At 41.1% G+C, this 22,879-nt stretch overlaps 1 protein-coding gene across 2 annotated transcripts in view; it reads right to left on the bottom strand.

Annotated features, from left to right (window-relative positions):
• LOC144037254 (nuclear receptor coactivator 3-like) overlaps positions 1 to 15,856 on the bottom strand; it is a 70,431-nt gene extending 54,575 nt beyond the window's left edge. For both annotated transcript variants that reach the window (XM_077548594.1, XM_077548612.1), the window contains exon 1: positions 15,738 to 15,856. The gene's annotated coding sequence lies outside the window, so the exon portion shown is untranslated. The remainder of the gene's footprint in view (positions 1 to 15,737) is intronic.
• Between the last annotated feature and the right edge of the window lie 7,023 nt (positions 15,857 to 22,879).

The raw sequence follows: 22,879 nt of genomic DNA, 5'->3' as shown, positions 1-22,879 counted from the left end.
CTGCCAATACTTGCCCAAAGTAATTTCCCTTTAATTAGACTGAGCTATGTTACTAATGATCAAACCTGCTTGACATTAGCCATTTTAACATGGAGACTTTTTGTCATTCCGATTTAAATCATGGGTCAACTGTTTACAATGTGACGTGATCTATCTGACGTTTAAATGTGTCCCTACATTTATCAGAACAGCTGTTACAGCAGTGTGACGCACAGATCGATGTAAACATCACATGATTAACCAAGATGGAGTTTGTTTGTCTATTTAGCAATAGTTGTGATTGTTTTAACACTTTTATGAAAGCAACAGCTTGATCAAAAAAAGTACTTTAAAACAAGTTTTCCCGTCGCAGACGAGCTCTAGCAGGACGCTTCAATTTTCAAGTGTGTAAACGAGGATGTCGCTATGCATTTATATCAGGACACCGCATGCGCAGAACAGACTCAGCGTGGCTATTCTGATTCAACTGTTTACATGATGTTTGTTCTGATTGGCAAAAGCAATATACCACACCTGTAAAGTTGATTGAAATTCCATTTGTATTCGGCCTTTTTAATCGCCATTAAGGTGTTTATATGGAGCACTTTCATTCCATTTGGTCATTCAGTTTCATTCTAATCCAAACAAAAGGCTCCATGTAAACCTGACTATTGGTTTCAGTGATCGAAACAGGCAGGTGAAACAAAACGCAGTATGCAAAATGTGCCACAGAAAACACTAAGACTGTCATGGTTATTCAATAAAAAAAATCTTACTACAGTACATTTTGAACCCAGTGTAGTTTGGAGCTCTTACACCATCTCCCCCTAAAAACAAACCAAAAGCATTTTTTGACACTAGATTAGATTTTTTTTTTTTTTCTTGCTACATAGGATCGACAACAAGACAGCCAGAGGTATGCCCTAATTACATTTTTCACCTTGAGAAATCCAAACAATGGCTGTTAAAAAGACCCAGGTGGACACAATCACGGCATCTTTTTCTCATATTGCATAAATTCAATATTAATATACAACCGTTCAAAGAGACATGCCAGTGTTTACTACGTCTCAGATCTCGCAGGACAAAAAAAGTTTGTTGTGAGAAAGAAAAAGAAAGTGATGTGGAGGACTGGAAATAGAAAGAAATGTGCTCCCTATGCTTCTCTTCCATTTACCAGCATTTCAGACATGCATACTCAAGGTACGGGAACAACTGTGCTTTGTACTCATCCACACTGTGTAATTCAGCACTTTGGTTGAAGCCTAATCCACTGTCTTGTCTGCGCGTCATGTGAAAATCTCCTTAGTCACATGTATGTCACTGAGAGATTCCCAGGATCTTGCATTCTGCATGAAGCTCTTTTCAAATAGTGTTTGCAAAGCATTGCTTTCAGTGGTGAGTCCATCATCATGCCGCCTACCATTGTTACAATACTACTGCCTCATCCACATTATATTCTGCTCCACCTCTTCGCAGTTTACTCTGACCAGGTCGGAACCAGATACAGAATAGGTGGCTGGTAATTCGAATAATAAATTCTTTGCATTTATACTTAGGGACTGAGCCAACCCGCAAATAGCAAAAATATAATAAATAAATGAATATAATTGACACCCATTTAAATTTATTGGAAGAAAAAAAAGCTTGTAATCAAAGATTTTTTGGTGAAAAAAATATTTGAAATATAAAAAAAAAAACATTGGAAAAAGAAGGAGCAAATATGTGTGACCATGGGTGCGGAACCACAAGTGTGTGTGCGTGTGTGTGTGTGTGTGTGTGTGTGTGTGTGTGTGTGTGTGTGTGTGTGTGTGTGTTTGCCATGGTGTAGCCTAGTGGACGAGGAATGAACAGGCCTCTGATATCCCAGCACAATATGACTTGAGAAGGGAAGCAAGTAGGTAACCTTGCTCTGCAAGATGAATTCTTGCGCTATTTGTGAGTTCACAAACTCCCGACAATACATCTTGTATTGCACAAACTTGTATGCACATTGATTTCCACCGATCCGAACCACTGGTGGAAGGTAAAGATTTTGTGCTTATTTCCCCTCCTTTGATGAAAACGAAGACGACGCTTTCATCGGTGACCGTGATTGGTCAAAACAACGTTTACAAGATGCCGCATCGTCCAATCAGCTCGAAGTATTTTACATAATGTCGCGCCTTTCCAGAGCAAATTTAGCGCGGAGCAGTCCCAGATTAGTATTGTGGAGAACTCCCGTTAGTGAATCACAATATCAATCTGGCTATTGCCAGGTTAGCAAATAAGTAGTCAACCCGATGATAATCACTTGTCCCGTCGAGCTACTCCAAATCACGGTGACGAGGTGGGTATAGCAAACCTTTGGAGGTGCTATGCTCAAATGAGTGACTGACTATGTTTAACTCTTTGACTGCCAGACGTTTCCAGAAAAGGGATGCCGTGGGTGCCAGCCGATTTAAGCATTTTGACTGATCTTTCAAGGTCCACAGAAAATTTTGTGTTTGGACTATGGAAACACACATACTACCAAATGAAAGATTGGACTCTCATCTTTCATCAGAAAAAAAGTTTGTTTCTACCTTATTCCGTTTTTTTAGTAATCAACAATAGAAAATGGTTAGTTTCACCCAAATGCTCTGTTTTGAAACAAAATAGAGAAATCAAGCTTTTTGTGAAACAATATTATTTCATGCACTCTAGTGAATTTTTTTTCCATGAATGATGCCACAAACACCTAAACAGTGCTTTACTTCTGTAAAACACTACCACCAACAATGAAAAAGTGTTTTTTGATAGCAAAATACGTTTATTCACATTCAACAGTGTAACAATTTGACAAAACAATTTGGCAAACTATTTACAAATGTGTGCAACCGTGGTACTATTTACAATTGTGTGGATGTTTCAAATAGTTTTTCTTTTTGTAACACTCCCCTGCGTGCAAGGGGACGCAGCAGGATTTGCACAACAGATTAGTTTCACTGCGATTGCAGACGCTACACTTTTTTGCTGGCTTTTTTTTCCGGGGAATAGCAAGTATATACCGCAGTGTGTGTTTGGCCATGTTGCCATCAAGTCTACTCTCAGGATCATGATACAGTGATGTTACGGTGGTGTTACGTCTGGCTTCCTCATGTCCTTCAGTTCCTATACCGGGTGGTAAGAGACGTTCTGATCCATCTTATCCGCTCCATTCATGGTGGCATCGTAGTCCATAACCAGTGTCTTCTCCGTGATCAGACTGTACCCACTCCTCCGATGAATATGCATTGGACTCGGGGCACTCTTCGTCGTCCGATTTAACGTCCGCCTGAGCAGAAGTGCTCGGTTGTGCTCCGCGTTTTCCGGCGTTAGCGTCGCTAGCCGGTGAGGCTTTATGACGTGATCATAGCCGCCGCGTCAACGCTTCCAACTTCGGCGTCAACCTCGGAGTCACCATCATCATCATCGCCATCATCAATGTGCTCTTTAGCACTGGTTGATGCTTCTCTTCTTTGAAAAAAACGATCAAGCGTGAGCTGTTTGCCACCGGTCACCATTTTCGCTTTCTCAGCCATTGTCCCCTCAACATTCTAGCTCCGCCTCACGTCTTCTACTACTGACGCCTACCCGATGTTGTCCAAAGAGTCATCGCTGCCATCTAGGGGCCAAAAATAGTCATTATACTAACGAGATCTGCTTGATACTTTCAGCACAGCTGGCCAAGGCTTTCCTCCACCCGTTTCCGAAAAAACAAACAAAAAAAAACTTGGTGAACGTCTTTTAACGTCTTTGGCGCTCCTCCGTGGGATTTTACTAAACGTTATTTAACGTTTTTGGCAGTCAAAGAGTTAAATGCAGACAATAACCCTTTTGAAAGGCCATGTAAACACACACAATAAACCGAATATGCTCTTATTCGGCTTTTTAAAAACCCGAATAAGACGCCTGGGTTACCACTTTCATAACCGGAAAGGGGTATATGCCACGGATGAGGCGGGACTTCCGACTTTCTGGCTTTCACACATCAGCTTTGTTTCTGTTACCTGTTTGTGATGTGTGGGCCGCGTCCTAGTTCTTGCGCTTCCGCATTTGTGTCTCGGTTGCGCGTTCCCGTAGACGGGTGCGGGTGTGTAGTGTGTCTGTCTTAGTTGTCCGAAGCATTTCAGAGATGGGGGATTGGCGGGACCGCGCGGTTATGGAGGCAGAGGTGGGGGTGCAAGTGTTGGAACGCGGCCATCAGTGTCCGGAAACGACGCTGATGTGTGAAACGCAGAAGTCCGTGGCATTTACCCCATAATGGTTCATATAAACGCAATTATACAGTGTTCTCTCGTTTCTCACAGGTTCATCTTTCGCAGCCTCGCTGTTTTTTTACAGTGTATGCACGCGCCGTCTGTCGCCTCAGTCAAGACGGCTCAGCGCGCCGCCTGCTCCCATGTTCACGCAGACCCGCGCTGGCCACAACACTCGAGAGGAGTTTCGGGGGCACCGGGGCGATGCGGTCCCGCGGCCAAAATGGGTTTATGTCTTTATGTGTCCTGCCTCATATCTTCATCATTAAAATTAAGATTGGCAGCCTGAAACCATGCAGTCGTGCCCGTTGACGGCTAAGCACGTCATGCGTCCACCACCCACTACACGGTTCACGCGGGCCCACCGGCCACGAACGCGCAAGTGGAGTTTCGTTGGCACCGCGGCGATGCGGTCCTGGTCAAAATGGGTTCACGTGTCCTGCCTCATATCTTCATCATTAAAATTAAGAGATAAAGAGCCGACAAACGACGGATTTTTACCCGGGATGGGAACCACGACAGCGGGGTAACGTTTTGGAAATCCTTGGTGTCCTGGAGGTCTTTAGCCGGCCGTATCTGCCCAGCCCTACGTCCTACCGGGGGGGCGTTCCGACCTTGCCCATTGCCTTCACGACCTGGAGATAGAGGCCCGACAGTTTCCCAATTTCATGCCCTGGAACACTTGTGCATCCAACCACCGCGCCATGGCTCATCCCTAGATTACACCGCATACGTGTGCATTGCATTTTGTTTCCATTTCCAGCTTGTTTATATTACACCGGCTGCGTATGCACTGCGTATCGACTGCTGACCAGCTTGTCGTACCAAGACCGCCAGACCCCCGGCAAAGCGCTCCCGAGCCTCCCGGTCAAATTTCTCAGCCTCGTATCATCGTTATTAAAATTAAGAGTGTCATTTCTAACCGCTATTTTGTTGTTGTTAATTACTCTTTTTTATAAAAAAATAAAAATAAAATAGGAAAACATGCGGCCGGAAAAATTGGATCGATTGCCGTTATATTTTGTTTCTCAAATAAATGTTTTGGATATTAGTTTAATTCTATTTTATTGTTATTATTTTAACATCTACAAAGGTTTGAACGCTGAGAGTGTACAGGCCTACTGTGCTTAAATAAGAGATACAGTATGTGAGAAAATTTTAACGCCTATCAAGAAAAGTGCATGGATAAAGTGTGTGGTGAGGTGTTAGCCTTAAAACATATATAATAAATGAAAAAAATATAGTATAAACGAAAAAACGTTTAGAGTAAACGAAAAAGGTAAAGGAAAACAATACTTTTAATGAAAAAAAAATGACTGTAAATGAAAAAAAGAACATATATGATGAATGAAAAAGCATTCATAATAAAACTAAAAATCATACCAAAACGAAAATACATACATAATAAACCAAAAAATATATATAATTAACGGGGAAAAAATAAAAAATAAAATTAACGCGGATTTCCATTATCGCGGGTACAGTAATTTCTGGAATATAAGGCGCATGTGGCTATAAGCTGCGCTAGCTAATTTTGGGGAATACTCGAGTTTGTTACACATATAAGCAACACCCGACTATAAGCCGCAGGAGTTTTAATGTTACCGCAGTTACTTTCTTTTCAATAATGAGGGCTCAAATTGTCTCACTCTTGTTCTGTCTCTCCTACTGTATTTGGGCTTACTTTCTTTGTTTTGCTCTGCCTGACGCTCTTGCGCTTCCTTTGTATTTCACCCCCTTGTGATCTGATGGATAAGCTGCACCTTTGTATTAGCCACAGGGTCAAATGCAAGTGAAGAAAGTGGCGGTTTATAGTCCAGAAATTACTGTAATTATTTGTTTATGTATTTATGATTAATCACATCTTAGAATTTTGATTAATCACGAATAATCGCTCAATAAAAAAGGCTTTTTTATCAACATTTTTTTCCCACCAAATTTGAAGAGCACTGGTTGTGTTCATTCTTTTGACATTTAATGTTATAAGGACATCTTTAACATTTTTGATCCACTGCACACCTTTATTCTCCTCTTTTTCTAATCAGTTAATTACTTGCATAATTTAAAATGGGAAAAAAATGACCCTAATATTTTGACATGAACAAATATTCTAAATGTGATACGCAAACATTCATTAAATGCTTTACTTTAATGCATGTAATTATGTTTATTGCTAAAACACAATTTGACTTACAAACAACCCATTGTGTTCGTAAGTTGATGGCTACCTGTACTTTATTTAGCGTGGTGAGTGAAATTAATATAATGTATATTATTGAGCATTTAAAGTTAGACGCAGAAATGACGTCAATTTCTGCCATGACGTCGTCTGTGCTTCGCCCTTTTTACATCGAGTTATTCCAAGCGCCATGTATATGGAGCTAACTGTCAACTTGCGCATGTAAATGTGTTATTCTGATTGTTCCAGAAACCCGATTTCTGACCATAACCCGAATATTGCCTGCATGTTAACGTAGTCATAGATGCTGCCGACACTAAAGAGTAGAGCTACTAGAAGGAGATGATTGTGTGCGTGCGTGCGTGTGCGCATGTGGCAGGGGCAGAGCAATAGGAGCAGAGTGGCAGCAGAAGGGAAGGCAGGACAGGGGTGAACCGAGTTGAGGTGGTGGTCACGTAATAGACGGGTTCAGGCAGAGTTGAAGCTGCTACCTCACTGGGCTGCATCTGGTAACATTTACCTCAACTTCTGCCCTGTAAGTGTGTTCGCGCGTAAATAACAGCTAAACGGCATAAAACCAGGCCGGGATTTTTTTTATTTTATTTTTTTACAATGGAAAATAAGTCAAACAGAGCACCCCTTCTTCAAGCCACACACATTCCTATGAGGAACCCATTTAACAAGCATCTATTAGCTTAAAGCAAGGAAAGACATGAAACTACAGCCCCTTTCAAGAGTTCTACTTGAGGCAAATACAAACAGGCCAGATTGTGCTTTCCAAGTCCATGCTCTTTTAAAAGACTTATCTGACTCTTGGAAAATAGTCCATCGACATGCGGGAAAAAAAAAATTGCCACATAGAATCCAATCATCCTGACTCTTTAACATAGATGTTAACAACCAGTTGAAACATACAATGAAAATCCAGCCTTGTCACTGAAGGAAGGTTAACGTGTATAAGGACCATATAAATAATTTATCAAATAATTAAGCTCAACTAATTTGTGTTCAATCTTTTCCATTTTTACTCCCTAAAATTTTTAGAATTTTTTTAAATCAGAGAACCAAATTTATTTCAACCTAATTTGCTTGTAACAGGTAGTGATTGCTATCGATAAATGGTGACGATTTTGCCGACCTCAAAGATGAGGAAGAAAAGACTGATGGGGGAGGATTGAATAAAAACGATACCAATGCGTGTTGGAGAACAAAAAAACACCACCGAACCAGCATGTTTCTAAGACTGACAAGCTAAATATTTTAGCAGAGCCTACACTGCCATATGTGCAGGGATTCCTCAATGTTTGTTGCTTAATTGATAAAAATAACAGTGTGTGTGTGTGTGTGTGTGTGTGTGTGTGTGTCAGCGGGGGAGATGAAGGGTTTCGTATATGTTCACCAACACTACATCACTAAAGCGCTTTCCATTGGTCACTTAGATGTCATTTTATCTTTGCCTGCCTCTTCTAGCAAGCATCCTACAGTGTGTGCTGCATGATGCTCAGTTCAGCGCTGGATGAACGACCTTGAGCAGGCGCGAAGGGCTGCGTTGCTGTGGCAACCAAGCCTCGCACAACCAGTAACAGCTGGATGCTACAGCACAACGGGAATTTTGTGGGTGTCGCCGCTTCATTACAGCCACTCTTCCCCTCCTATATAGCCCCTCCTCTACCTTCGTTGCTCACTGTGTCTCTTTCGTCATCTCGCTTACATGCAAACACGCGAGGACACTCACACAAAGGAAGGCTGGTTTTCCAATAACAGTCATACAAACTTAGCTTGAGTACGCCACTTGAGAAAAATCAAATCAAGTCCTTTGTGTATGTGGAAAGACAGAGGAGGTGAAGCAGCCATGAAATGCACGGAACAACAGGAATCCAAAGCCACAGGCGACTAACAAGTTCGCACATAAGAAAGGCATCAAGATGGCCACTTGACATTCCTCTCACAGAAAAAATGAAGTGAGCGGAGTGGGAGATGGGCTGTGCTGAATCGTTCCAGACGAGAAAAGAAAAGTGCAACCAAGAATGCGCTGCTAGTAGTTGCGCTGGCATTGATTGTACACACTCACAACTCTTTCCTCAGAGGTTTGCATGCCAACTCTGCACACTAACCGTAAATAACATGTCAACTATGCAAGTTTTAATGAATTAAATTATTTTCTGACCCCAAACTTGGAGCAAAAACCAACAAACTACAAATGTATGCCTTTATTCAGTTACATATTCATACAGTTATTGTGATATATTAATAACGTCCCCGTTTTATTGCAAATACCCCATTTTAGGAACTTTGAGACATTTAAATTTTAAAGTACCACAGTTTCACTTTTTCCAAGTTGGGCTGCAGCTTGGCAGTGACTTTTCATGATGCATTCAACATTGGTACCACAATTTAAGTGTACCCACCAAAAAAGCTGTCTGATGTCGTGCCTGTCTTAACTAAAGTACTCACGGCATCAGACCAGGGTTATAATAGTTTGGCATTTTTTCTTATAGTCTTAAAGTTAGTTTTTATTTTGTTTTACTTATTTTATAAACAAAAGGGTAAAAATCTGTTAGTTTCAATTATTATTTTTGGGTAATTTTTTAAATTAATTTGTATTTATTTTTCCCCCAAGAAAATGCTTCATTTTAGTTTACTTTTTATCAGTAACTTTATTTTTATTATGATATGGAATGTTTATCAAAGAAAAAATGGTCACTAATTATTGTGTACAATAAAGTGAGGTAAACTGAAATTGCTAAACAATTGTTTGTCCTTCCTTCTCCAATACGGACGTACATTAGAACTTAAAAACTGTACATTTAAACGCTGAAAGCTCATGTATGATAGTAACTGACAAAGATGAAAACTAACAACATTCTAACTATAATTATAGTTAGTTAGTTGTAATTATTTTTCTTTAAATGTAAGATGTACTTACAATTACCATTTTTTCAAAGCATGGGATTTTAAAATATATTTAAAAAGTAGCATACATGCAAGAAAACATCTTGGCTTTTTTTCAGTTTCTGCTTTTTAACTAGTTAACTAAATTATTAGTTTTGAAAACCAACCAGTACCATGATCCCAAAGGAGGACTTGTTATGTTGATAATTATTGCACAATATTTATTTACCATTAAGATAATTACTTCTTTGCTCTTTCTTTTTTGAACGATACATAGTGGGACTGTGGTCAAAGTTAAAACCCGTTCCCAAATTAAAACCAGACACAAGATGGCACAGCAGTGTTTTGTTTTGTTCAGCCAAATAACTTTGCGCTGGTTGGGGGTACTAGGCTAAAAAAATATTTTACATCGCTGGAAAAAGGTTGAGAACCACTACCTTACATGATCCTAATCTAGCTAGTTTAGGGCTAAGTTGCTAACGTTAGGATAACGTTAAATTTTTCCTTTCTTTTTTTTTATGTGAAGCACATTGTGTTTTTTTAAAGTATGAAAGGTGTTATAGAAATAAAGATTTGATTGTTTGATTGACTGACATTAGCCTAGCCAAAACGCACAGTTTAACTACAATGTATTTGTGACAAAAACCTCCTCTGTACAGTCACGTTGCCAGTAGCTTAAAACAATGATTTTTTTGGAAACAACTTTAAAACTTACCTGTGAATGATGTTTTCATTGTATGTACAGTATGTTTGGACAGCCTGCATGCCGTCACTCACTGGAAAGACATTTATTCATTTCTGCCTCGCGCAAGAGACGGAGCGACCTGTCAATCAACTGAAGTGGCATAGAAACCCACGCGTTAGCAATAAAGTTCTTGGCATGACCCGCCCTACTCATTTTCTGATAGGGGCATCAGTTCTCATGCCCTTAATTAACCAATATGACAGCGAGTGCAGGCCAGCCAGTTAAAGGCAGCGGAAGGTGGGTCTTGGCCACAGTGGGGGGGGTGGGGGGGTTACGTCATTTGTATCGGTCCGATGCTAAATTTGACCGCTACTGAAAGCCACCTCAAATACACTAACGTTGGTTTGGTTACTATCACTTTAAGAGTTTGCTGCTGTGCATGACGTAGGAGGCAAAATGGTGCCGCTGCGCGCGAGTCACGACTTCAAAAGTAAACAATGAACCATTTTCTACTCAAAAAATGATAGGTAGTACACACACAAACAGCTGAAGTCTCCTAGACTCTAAAAACAATATTATTATAAATATTGAAACGCTTGCCGAGTCCCTTTCACTTGAATGAGACTGGATAATGCATACTTGGCTTAATGATAATTAGTCAGCAGAGTAATGAAAATGCATACATTTATTTGACTACCCTTGGGGAGCTTATTTGAACGCACGCACTTTTAAGCCATGAATGAGTCTATCAATGTGCTTTGATCCATTATGTTTTAATTGCACACAAGCAATGAATTAATTAACGAGATTGACAAAATTACCCAAATCACCTTCAAGAGGGTTTCATCCACCATTTTGACAATGAGCTGCAAGCTTTGGCACCGCTTGAAGGGCCGACTTAGTAGCCCTTGTAGTCTTGGACACTAAAATACTACAACTTTTTAGTTATTTGCGTTTCAACAAACACACTTGCTGCGTTGTAATTTTTTAAAAGTGTTTTTTTTGTGTGTGGTAGTTTTGTTAATATGGAAACAAGGTACTATACAGAAAAATCATTTCTTATGACTCAAAGACATGTGATGGCATTCAACTAGACTGAGAGGCATTGACCACTGGACAGGAGCAGGACAAAAATGAACAAAAAGGACCCCCTCCTCCACTGACCTGAATCAATGTGAACCAGTGAAGATTAATTCCTGTTTAACACATCCTGACACATGGAGAAGGCGCCTCAATAACAGGACAACAGTTCAGTCGGCAGTACACTGCGACTGGGGGGAGGCAGAGGACAGCGGGCAAAACAGCCCTGAGAGACGAGCAAGAATGGAGGAAAGAATGTGGAGCGTTTCAAGTCAGAAAGCAGAAGACGGCACAGAATAGACCAAGAGAAAACAAAAAAAAAAACAATGGAAGAATTCCAGGTAGAATTCCAGCAAGAGGCTCCACCTGTGCCCCTCCTCCTTTCGATAGCCACATTCTCCTCATCCTCGCAATCTTCCCAGGCTGGTGGTGGTTGAGGTCCAGCCTCCTCAGCCCTGCCCCACTCAACAGCATCCCCTGCTAACCTCTGTCCCCATTTTCCCCCCAATTCAGCAAACATCGTGCATCACTGTCACCCTCCTTCTTTTTGCATTCATCTCGCCATCCGCTCATAGCCAAGACCAGCCAAGACCTGGGCCACAGGGACAACTGAGAATCTGTCAGAAGAGGGACGCTTTGGCGGAGGAGGTTGATCGACTCCGCGCCGCCATGCGCCTTCACTTGGGACGATGTGCAATCCTACTGTACGATGGTCGCGTTTTCAAATTATTTAGGCCACTGCACGATTGAATTCAATCTAAAGTGTCAAAATCATAATAACTAACAATACACTTAAAAATCCCGGATACAAGCGGCCGAAATGAGTTTCCTCCGCAGGGTATCTGGGCTCTAGAGATAGGGTGAGAAGCTCGGTCATTCGGGAGGGGGACAGCGTCGAGCCGCTACTCCTCCACATTGAGAGGAACCAGTTGAGGTGGCTCGGGCATCTGGTTCGGATGCCCCCTGGACGCCTCCCTGGGGAGGTGTTCCGGGCATGTCCTACCGGCGGGAGGCCCCGGGGACGACCCAGGACACGCTGGAGAGACTACGTCTCTCGGCTGGCCTGGGAACGCCTTGGGATCCTGTCGGAGGAGCTGGCTGAAGTGGCTGGGGAGAGGGAAGTCTGGGCTTCCCTGCTAAAGCTGCTGCCCCCGCGACCCGACCCCGGATAAGCGGAAGAAGACGGACGGACGGACGAATACACTTAAAAATGTATACAAGAATGATTACTGTAAAATCCCGTGAGATGCATTTTTCCCATATAAAATGATCCAAAAATCACCCCGCCGTACGATACACGCAATCATAAAAAAGAAAACTTTTATAGACCTTTAACAGTACCTGGATGTTATAGAAAAAGGTGTACTTACATTCCAACATGATTCCTAACACTAACCCTGGCCTGTATAATAAAGGATGCCAGCAAATTGGGGGACTGTATTATATACACACTTTTTGAGGGTGATTTTTAGGAGAGTGTATAATACACGGGTGCATATTGTACAAAGAATTTTACGGTATTGCAAACTACTAAGAGGAAAGACAAGATGACTCTTTTCAACCTTCGGGAAATAAGCTGTTTTTCTTTTTGGAGGATGAGGTTTATTTATTTTGTTGTGAATTGAGTTTTCAAAGTTAAAAATTAAATATTGGAAAAGGTGGCTATTACAAATCTAATATTCTCATTGGAAGTGACAGTGCGTTGGAAGAGGGAAACCGCGAAAATATATATATGTAAACATTGTCTACAGTGTACGAAAAATTGTATGCAAAAAAAAAAAAAGGTAGCTGTGTTGTCATAAAGTGAGTCTATCATTTTTAATTAAGATACATTGAATTATTTATTAAGTGATCAACAGAGAGGCAAATTACATGAATTTGGCTCAAAGCACACTAACTGTTTGCTCCCAAATACTTCTGAAGTCACATGTTACATTTCAGTGCATATGTGACTAGAAGGAAAATATTACTCAATGACTTCTAAATACAATATGAAAGTAATATTAAAGTGAGAATATTTTTTATTTCAGGTTAAAAACTATGCTTTTCACCATGCCGATGATTGAGATCTTTCAAAGTTTTTAACCCAAAATTATTTTTAAGCTTTATTTATTAATTTTAGTAATCTCTAAAATTTAAACGTGTATTTCCGTACTTTGTAGGTGTCTTTAGTTCTTCCAGGTTTTTTTTTCTTTAAATATTGTACTTTTAATTATGTAAAGCAGACCGAGTTTCCTTGTGTATGGCGTGCAATAGCTGCCTGCCTGAAATATCTCCACTTTCTGTTCATTAAGTTAAATTAAACGATGCACCTTTACTGACATGTTTCATATTCATAATATTAAATCCATATTGAGTTTTATATGATTGTTAGACTCTCGCTGTCTACACTCACGTCTCCAGTAGGTATCGCTCCACACTTGCGCTCTCTACTCATCGTGCTGTTTCCTACAATTCAACATGGGTGGAGGATTAGTATTGTCAATTATATTATTATCATCATCCACTGACGACAACCATAAGTGAATGATCTTTTTTACTTTAGTGTGAATTAAAGCATAAAGTTCCCTCTAAAAACCCGCTTCATCTGTATATCAGCCAAGAACTTCACATGCATTGTAGAGTAACTATTTGACAATATAGCATGAGACTTTCTGCTGTTAGCTAGGCTGTAGCCACGTTTAACTAATTATTACTAGCAGCAGACAGTGATGAAGACTTACTTTCTTCTTCAGAAACTTCCTTCCTTATATCATCATGACTCCCTTTCTCGGCCGTGATAGACAATGGACGCTAATACCGGCAGGTTAGGAGCAAGCAAACAAGCAGGAAAGCATGGAATGGATTATCAGTAATAAAAGTGTTCAAGTGGAACGGATTAGAATTGCATAACAAAACATGACAAGGGCTCTCGCTATCTACAAAACTATTGAAGTGAAGGAAATCAATTGATTTTTGATCATATAAGTAATTAATTACTGTACATCAGTCACGTTATTTTCCTAAATGCTGATTATAGTTGGCATGTTAGGAACACTTGGCTGACAGAGGCACGTTCAACTGCAAGCATAATCACAGTCGACGACGCAGTGAAAACATGGACTAGATTATTACTTCGACATGATTAAGTGGAATGGATTGGATAATCACACACGAGAAGCGTGGACGACCTTACACTTGGAAGTACAGGAAAACAAACAGATTTATGATTATATTTACATGAATAATGAGGTTATGTGCCTGGATATTTAGCTATATATATATATATATATATATATATATATATATATATATAAAAAAATACACAACCATTTAGGGAGGGCTTAAAAATATTTTAGGTAGGCTTGAGCCCCGTGAAATAGGTCTAACGACGCCATTGCTCCCCCCCACTGCAACTATGCGTAAGATAATAGATGGATGGATTTACATTAGCATAAATAGTTTCCTTCAATATGAAGGTTCGATCTTTCTGGGTCATCAACATCAACGTATGTCACACAAATCTACCAACCGTCCAACAGGTGCACTAAATCCTGTAAGGAATCAATAATTATGCTTCTCTTCTGTTACAATTTTCTGCTTGTATTCAAGTGCAAATTAGAAATTAAACTACTAATGCATGAAAATAATAATACAGAGGGTCTTTAATTAGCAATTAAGGTGTATCCTTCCACAGTCACACACCACATGCATCAGTTTTACCCCCTTTGTGTTTACACACAATGTGGGGAGCAGACAGTACATGTGAGCTGGCACATACGCACTGAGTGAGGTATCAAACAAGGTGTACAGAAGTGTCGGAGCACGGTCGCTGTGCTGCCCCCTGCAGATATGCACAGCGAGACGCGTTCTGGAAGGTGATGACAGAGATGAAATACTAGTCTTCACAGCAGACACAACCATGTAACGAAGGAAAAAAACGAGCACGTACTTTCACCTCCGATATTTGCCCCCAAATCATTGACGATCTAACGCACAAACATGAGCTTGTGTACTTTTCCATTGCTCAGCAAGACGTGTGGACTCCGGCTCTTGCAGACTGGCAGCATCGTTTCCACAAATCGCACGCTTGCAGCAGCAAAACGCAAGCTCACGGCTCTCTCAAAGCAGTGCGCGCAGTGAATCATATGCGCGATCGTGTGCGTGCACTCATCAGATCAGCAAACCTTTCGCACCCTTTTACGTCGCTACCGTGCCGTGGACAGTCTGTCTCTCAAGCTGCCGGTCGACCGTCGCTGTCAAATGCAGCCAAACGTTCACGACTCACCTCACGCTGTTTGCGTGCGTGTTTGGTTTTTAAACATAAACTTCCAAACACGTTAAGCGGAAACACTTGCCACCAGCGGCGTGTGTGTAAACTAGCCAGTTCGCGTGAAGTTCACTTGGTGAAATAAAGATGCAATTAAAGGAATAATTGTTTAATCGTACCGACTGCGTGACAAAGACACGTATCATGCAAATAGGAGATGAAATGTTTAGTGTCATTTAGAAGAGCGTACACTATGCCCTCTGCACCGCACCAATATCAATTTGTGTGCACTGCCGCAGGGAACACAAGTAAGCAGGCTGCATTTCCGTCCTCTATCAAATCACAAACCAAACGCAAAGTGTGGTGTAATTCGTGTCTCAAAGTAGGGGAGGAAAACACATAGGCAGGGCTTACCTTTTGGACGTATCTCTCTACTGGATCGATTATTTCGTCTTTACACCATTAACTCTCCGCCATCTTCGTCACTGTTTGTTTAAATGAGAAACACTCCCGGAGCCTAACGAAGCCAGTTCTGTAAGTTGAGGCGTCGCAGGCGCTTGTGGGTAATGACGTTCATTTGTAGAAAGCGTCGAAGTTCCGGCCTCGCTGTTCAACACGGAAATGGACTACAGACAGACGACACCACCACGCCGGAGAGAGCAGGGGAGGTGAGGGGCTCACGGGGGCGTTCGCTGTCTGTCTCGCCGCTTCCAGACGGGTGTCAGTGACTTCCGCAGGTCGGCCAGAGGTGACAAGGTGTGAACCTTCCCTTGACCTCCAGACAACTTTCAAAATGCCTGGCTTGGTTGGAGAAAGTTGTTTTAACTGACGACCCCAGTGAAGTATGAGACTGATATTTATTTTATCTAACAAAATGTTATAAATTTTACAGAAAATTAGTCAAATAAACAATCATAATAGATTTGTGTTATAGTACTGAGAGTGAAATTTTACACAGTAACTACAGAAAAGGGAGAAAACAATACATGAGATCTATATGTCCCACTGTTTACCGTTTGTTGAAATTTATGGTGTAAAAAGTGTCATTAAACTACAACCGTTGTACAGTAAAGTATTGCTCTTTTACATTTTACATCATCTCTATGGGCTATATGTGTTTAGCTTTATCAACCATATTAGGCTCATTAAATACGTGTATATAGTGGTGTCCAAACTATGGCCTGGGGGCTATTTGTGGCCCAGCGTCCATTTTTAATCGGCCCGCTGCATTTACTAAAAAAATGTCATGGGTTTCCTCCACGTTCTGCTCTGTGTAATGGTCCAAATGGCGAATATATTGCTTGACTGATTCCCAAGTAACTACTTTAAAAATAACAATTAAAAATTATCGGCTTCCGAATTATTGCTCCTGTTTTGGTTTGGAATTACTAGTTTAACCAATTAGTTACTGTTTTGGTTCTGTACGCAGTGATGGGATTCCACTGCTTTTCAGTGCAGGGGCAGATATTTTATGGTGGGTTACAGGGTTTCGACCATCCTCAAATCTTGTAAAATCCTAAACTATTTGCCTTTTCATGTGCTTGACAAATTAAAGTAAAAAAAAAAATAAATAAAAGTGTCTCTTGCATCATTAATTTTTTCTGCATGTGGCCATCACAGGAAAAAGTTTGGACACCCCTGTATTATATTGACTGCACTATAAAGAGGCGTGTGGCTCTGTTCTGTTCATTTCCTCCAGTGTTTCTAAAGCTTCACGAGCCAAAGCAATTGCTGTATTTTACTTTACAAAAATACCACGTCACACAACCAAACAGAAATGTCATAAAAATGATGAATAATGATACTCTTGTCTCAATTTACTCACAAATTTATTTACTCAGGCGAATTTTGCGGCTGTAAAGCTGATATCCTCACAGGAAGCCATGACTTATTCTGTTGTGTGAATGGCAACAGATCGGGTGTATTTGTTAATTGTACATTTTGCCATCTAATGGAAGGGCATTCACTATAAGTAGCTGGCATAGAAAGATAAATAAACATACATTTGTCATTCACAAATAATACTTTCAGACAACTAGTGTGAAATTGGGTATCGTCCTTGGCACCCCTGATTATCTCTCACAGCGCCCTGGTCAGGAAACACTGATTCACTGTATTGCCATAAACAACAGCATGTTTCTGAAACATAGCGCCAAAGAGATATTAATAATACTGATACTCATCAACATGATGCATGATAACATATTTCTGTTCAATGAATTTAAGCTGAATATGTTTGCATCAAAAGCCTTGTTTTGTAAATAATATTGATAAATTAATACAGTTTCATACATGAAAGAAGTTTATTTTACTACTACTGACCTGTCTGCCCTTTTTTAATCTGTATTTGTCATGTGATAAATGAAGACTTATTCTTTATTTGGAACTCTTTGCAAACAAGACATACGCAGAAATGTCATTCAGCAACGCGGTGCCAGGCTTCTGTGAACTGGCTTTGTGTCTGACTGGAGGGACTGTGGCTCCTCCAGGCCAACCATCTCTTAAAGATGAGACCCATATGCAGTCTCCATATGCGAGCTGGCGGGTCCAGCATGGAGCACTGACGTCTTTGCCAGGTGGCCTATGAATCGGGGCACGTCGACACAGCGGCCCAACTGCTGCCAAGATACACTAAGCAAGGGACAGACAGCAGCAGAATCCGTCGCCATGGTGATACCAGGCAGACAAGAGCACAGATAGCTGGATAGATGCACACGCACGCACGTGCACGCACACAGTCAATATATCCTGTTGTGTCAGTGACAGTGTGAAGGCAAGCGGATGAGAAGTGAAGAGAAGGGTGAGAGAGAATCAAGACAAGATGATGAGATAGTGGCATTTAGTTTAGAGTTAGTAAAGGACCAGATCACAGATAATGATAAATGCCGCCTATTTCCTGGAGAGAGGGGCTGGGAACGGCAATAAGTGGCAAAAAAAAAGAGGCAAGAACAAAAAGAATAGCAAAGAAGCTTTGTAATAAAAGTAGTGTAACTGTGCAAAAGTTAGCGATGAAGAAAGTGTAAGACTACAGAGAGTAATTGGGAAATGTGAAAATGGGGTTGTGGTGGAGGTTTAAAGTAATTAGCCTTGTGGGTCAGGCTTAATTCATCAGGCAAAATGAAAGGGTCTGCCAAGAAGAATAAAAGGAGATTAGAGCATAACTCAATGGGGGATTCGGAAATGTGTCTGTTCTTGGAAAGCAAATTTACACAAGAAAGATTTTTAGAGTTTAATACTGACGTTTTCAAAAAGTGCCCAAAGGTGTCTTGGACAGACTTTGTGTCACGTTTCGGTTCTGTAGGGCTGGGTTTTTGTTTGATTTTGGGTGTTCAGTGTTTTGTTCTGTGTTCCTTGTCTTACCCCTCATCTCGTTATGTCTAACCACGTGCACCTGTGTGTTTCTTCCCTTCCCAGTGTGTGTGACCAATCAGTGCCCTCAGCCAATTGTGTTTTCCCAGGTGTGTCTCATCAGTGTTAGTGTATTTAGGCCCCGTGCACACAAAAGACAGTTTCAATTTATCCTCACAAGTTTCTTATCGTTTAGGCCGTTGGTCCACATGATGGTGCGGTTTCAAAGTTTGAAACCGATCACTTTTGAAAGCGGGCTCCAGAGAGAAAGGATTTCAAAACGCGCCCCGTTCGCGTCCGTCTAGACACCATATGCAGGATACTCCTCCAGCGATGACATAATGGTCGCAGCTCGATGACGACGCATTGTCGCAGATTGATGACTTATGCGCCAGTCTGTCAACAACAATGGAGGTTAGCCGTGTCGTAGTCGTTTTGCGCAGCCTCCTTAGCTTGCTCATGCTTTTGCAGCAAAATATTTAGCTTCTTTAGTCCCACGTTCAACAAGCGGTGTCGTACTTGAATCACCCGCCATTGTCACTTCTCCTGTGTTCGTCTTTTTCATGTGGTTTTGATACACGCAAAAAAAAAAAGTGTTCGTCTTCTTTGCTGATTCTTCCTATACGCTTTCCGTTAACTCCCTGTGGCTGCGCTACAGCGCCACTCCAGACTTGGCATTACATTACAGCCGTTAAACGTCCTCAGCGTCTTCTTTTGGTCACACGCAAGTCTTGAAATGCTTTTGTGTGTACGGGATTTGTTTGAGGACGGGGCCTTAGTCTGTTGTGTTTGTCCAGTTGGTGTGGCAGCATTGTCGACGTTAAGCCTGGGAGTATGTGTTTCTCGTCTCGTCGCGTCAAGCCAAGCCTCGTCTCAGTCAAGTCGTCCGCGTTTCAGTCAAGTCGTCCACATCGCTGTCATGGCGACCAGCCTACTCTCGTCATGTCCAGTCATGGTCTACTCACCTTTCTCTTGATGCTTCAATAAAGTTCTTCACATCGTCCTTCATTCCTGTCTCCCTGCCATGTTTTCCCGCATTTGGGCCCACCATCCCTCAACCTCTCACGCCCATCATGACACTTTGCATAATCTTCAAAGTTCAATTACACTTGTTTTGATCAATTACTACAGCGGTTAAAAAAAGAAGAAGAAGAAGAAGAAGAGGCCCCATTGCTAAACATCATGTTTGTGTACTCGGAAATATTGAATCAAGAATTGAATTAGCCAAAGACGATGTAGTGGTTCACTCACCTGACTTCTGTGCAGACAGCGTGGGTACAATTTGTTAACTTTTGAGTAATCATCAATCGTACTTAGTTTTCAAGGATTTGCAACAAATGACAGTTATTAATGTTACAATTATTAGCAAGCTGGATTCAGGTTTCAATTCTGAACCAAAGAGCATTGTACTCCATTTACCTATGTGGAATTCATTGTTGAGAGTCGCCCTGTGAGGATTTTGGAGATTGTTGAGTGAGGTGTGGGAGGGTGAGAACAAGAAGCTGCTTGAAATTCTTAACAGGTAGAGATGAGGTTTCAGGAGGATAGTGGAACAGCTAATGCTCAAATACGAACACACTCACACACTCACACACTCACACACACACACACACACACACACACACGCACACACACACACACACACACACACACACACGCACACGCACACACACACACACACACACACACACACACACACACACACACACACACACACACACACACACACACTAGTATCACCATCGATAGCACCTCGCGTACACCGACAGTGATGAGAATTTTTTTGTTAGAAGACATTTAGGCAGCACTGTGTCTAATCTTACTAATCCACTTGGGTAAGATTCAAAGAGATACCTTGTTTGTTTTGAAGTTTTTTTGAAAATAAAATGAAACTGTATTGTTATTACCGTACTACCGTTAACATGAATTGCACATAACATGCGTCGACAACACAAGAGCCTATTGGAATACATTTCGCACTGAATGAAAAACCACTCCCTACTGACGCCCTTAGTTGTCATGGTAACAAAAGCTCTTCTCGCATTGGCAGAGTATAGGACAGGGGGAGCAGTGGCTCATTTGCATGAGACAGAACCGCCCATCCAAGCCTGAGTGATTTCAATAAAAGTGGATGTAAATCACAGTGTGTGTTACCACAATGCCGAGCACAACACAGTAAAAGAGTACAAGTTACAATATTTAATTAATAAAAATATATGAATGTTTATATCTATTATATATATATCCACGACTGTGCAACTAACTATCTTGTGCCCCATGAGTGCAAAAGTCATATTGAAGTGACTTTTTAATCGCTAGAGTCAGGCCAAAACCTTGTACCTCTAAAATAGTCACCTTCCAAGAGACCTCACAAACATATTTGGCATTGCATCATCAACACTACAGATTGGTCAGTAATTTGTAAAAACCCACACGTGTGGATTGACCAGTAGTATAGATTTTTGTCCAAATACGAAATTGACCAAATTGTGACTTATGAGGTTTCAGCCCGACGCCAGCGAAGTATACTGTATGTTTAGTCTTGCTGTTCTGTTTATATATTATGCTGAATGCAAAAACAGTGTAGAACTATCAGAATGTTTTTATTTTATATATGTGGCCAAATGCGTTTTTGTCAAAATGACTGCCATAGAGTTAGAAATAGGTGGTTGGTTACAGTAGGTGTAGTGCCCACGAGCCAGTGTATCGGCTAGCCAATGTGTCATTTTGGTATCAAATATTGCCCCAAATAGATAAGACATTCAGTATCAGCAAATATGTATCTTCAAACTGAATTAATTAAATAATGACAAAAACTGAGGCTTAACTAGTTTAATTGAAGTCCTGCATCGTTCACCATCCGCACGCCCATTTCATCGGTCACCCAGAAGATACATCAGAGGTCCCTCAAATTAAACTAGACCCTGGAACCTCCTTGATGCTCGATCCTTGCACCGCGATTCACGTTACAATACAATTGACCATATGTAGAGCAACTTACTGACCCTGAGAAAGATTAGGTAGCATACGAGTTTCCAGTCAAGCTACTGGGATGGAAGAGAAAATATCCTCATGCTTTATATGTGTGACAACATGTGGTTGGGTATATTCAATAGTTCGGTGCTTGGTGCCTTTCAAGGTGGAAATGTCAACAAAAAAGTTGTGACTTTTTTTTTTTTAATGGGATAACCCCTCCAGCCAATTCTGTGGTGTGTTTATGCGATAATAACGATTCAAATCAGCTTTTCATTTGTGAGCTGATAGTATAAAGAAGATTGAAAGTTTACACGATCGGTGAGACAATTTTGCCACAACCACAACAAATCGGTGACAGTTGAAGCTCTGTCTTTCCAATTCTTTCCGTTTGGTGCCACTTGACACCCGATCTCGAGTCTCGTCCTCTCTCGACGCTGCTTGACTCCCGGCGAGCACCATGCAATGACAATAAAGGCTTTCCACACTACTTATGTTCACTCTTTCTGTTCAGAACTATGTGACAGTTGTAGTTGTTTAAGTAGTCTTACTGGTGTATTAACAAAGTTGAGTTGAGGGTTGAGCGCCTACTCACCGACCTGCATGTACTGGGAAATTGCAAATGGCTCATTAAATCATACACTCACTGGCCAATTTATTAGGTACACCTGGCTAGTGTGGTGTGGTCTTGTGCTGCTCAAGGTTCGAAGTGTTGTGTGTTCAGAGATGCTTTTTCTGCATACCTCGGAGTGGCTATTTGAGTTACTGTTGCCTTTCTATCAACTCAAACTAGTCTGGCCATTCTCGTCTGACCATTGGCATCAACAAGACATTTTTCGCCACAGAACTGCTGCTTACTGGATATTTCCTCTTTTTTGGACCGTCCTCTGTAAACCCTAGAAATGGTTGTGTGTGAAAATCCCAGTTAATCAGCAGTTTTTGCACTCTAAAAACAACTGGTTCAAAAAGGGACCGACACAACTTTTGGGACTCAGAAAGTTGGGTCAAATGAATTACGCACGAAACAGCCCGAAAAACTGGGTTGTTTTTGCACAACCAACATCGATATCTTGCCCCTTTTTTCCAACACAAAAAAATCAGGTTGTTTTGTGATTTAATCATTTGACCCAAGTTTTTGGGCTAAATAAATAACCTAAAAAGTTGGGTTATTTTTGTGTAGAATAAATAACCCAAAAAGTCGGGTTATTATATATTTTTTAGGGATTTAAAGGGAT

This window comes from Vanacampus margaritifer, chromosome 1 (assembly GCF_051991255.1).
Source record: "Vanacampus margaritifer isolate UIUO_Vmar chromosome 1, RoL_Vmar_1.0, whole genome shotgun sequence".
NCBI classification, from domain to species: domain Eukaryota; kingdom Metazoa; phylum Chordata; class Actinopteri; order Syngnathiformes; family Syngnathidae; genus Vanacampus; species Vanacampus margaritifer.
The sequence above is the reverse complement of the archived record's forward strand: the minus strand, read 5'-3'. Positions and strand labels throughout refer to the sequence as shown.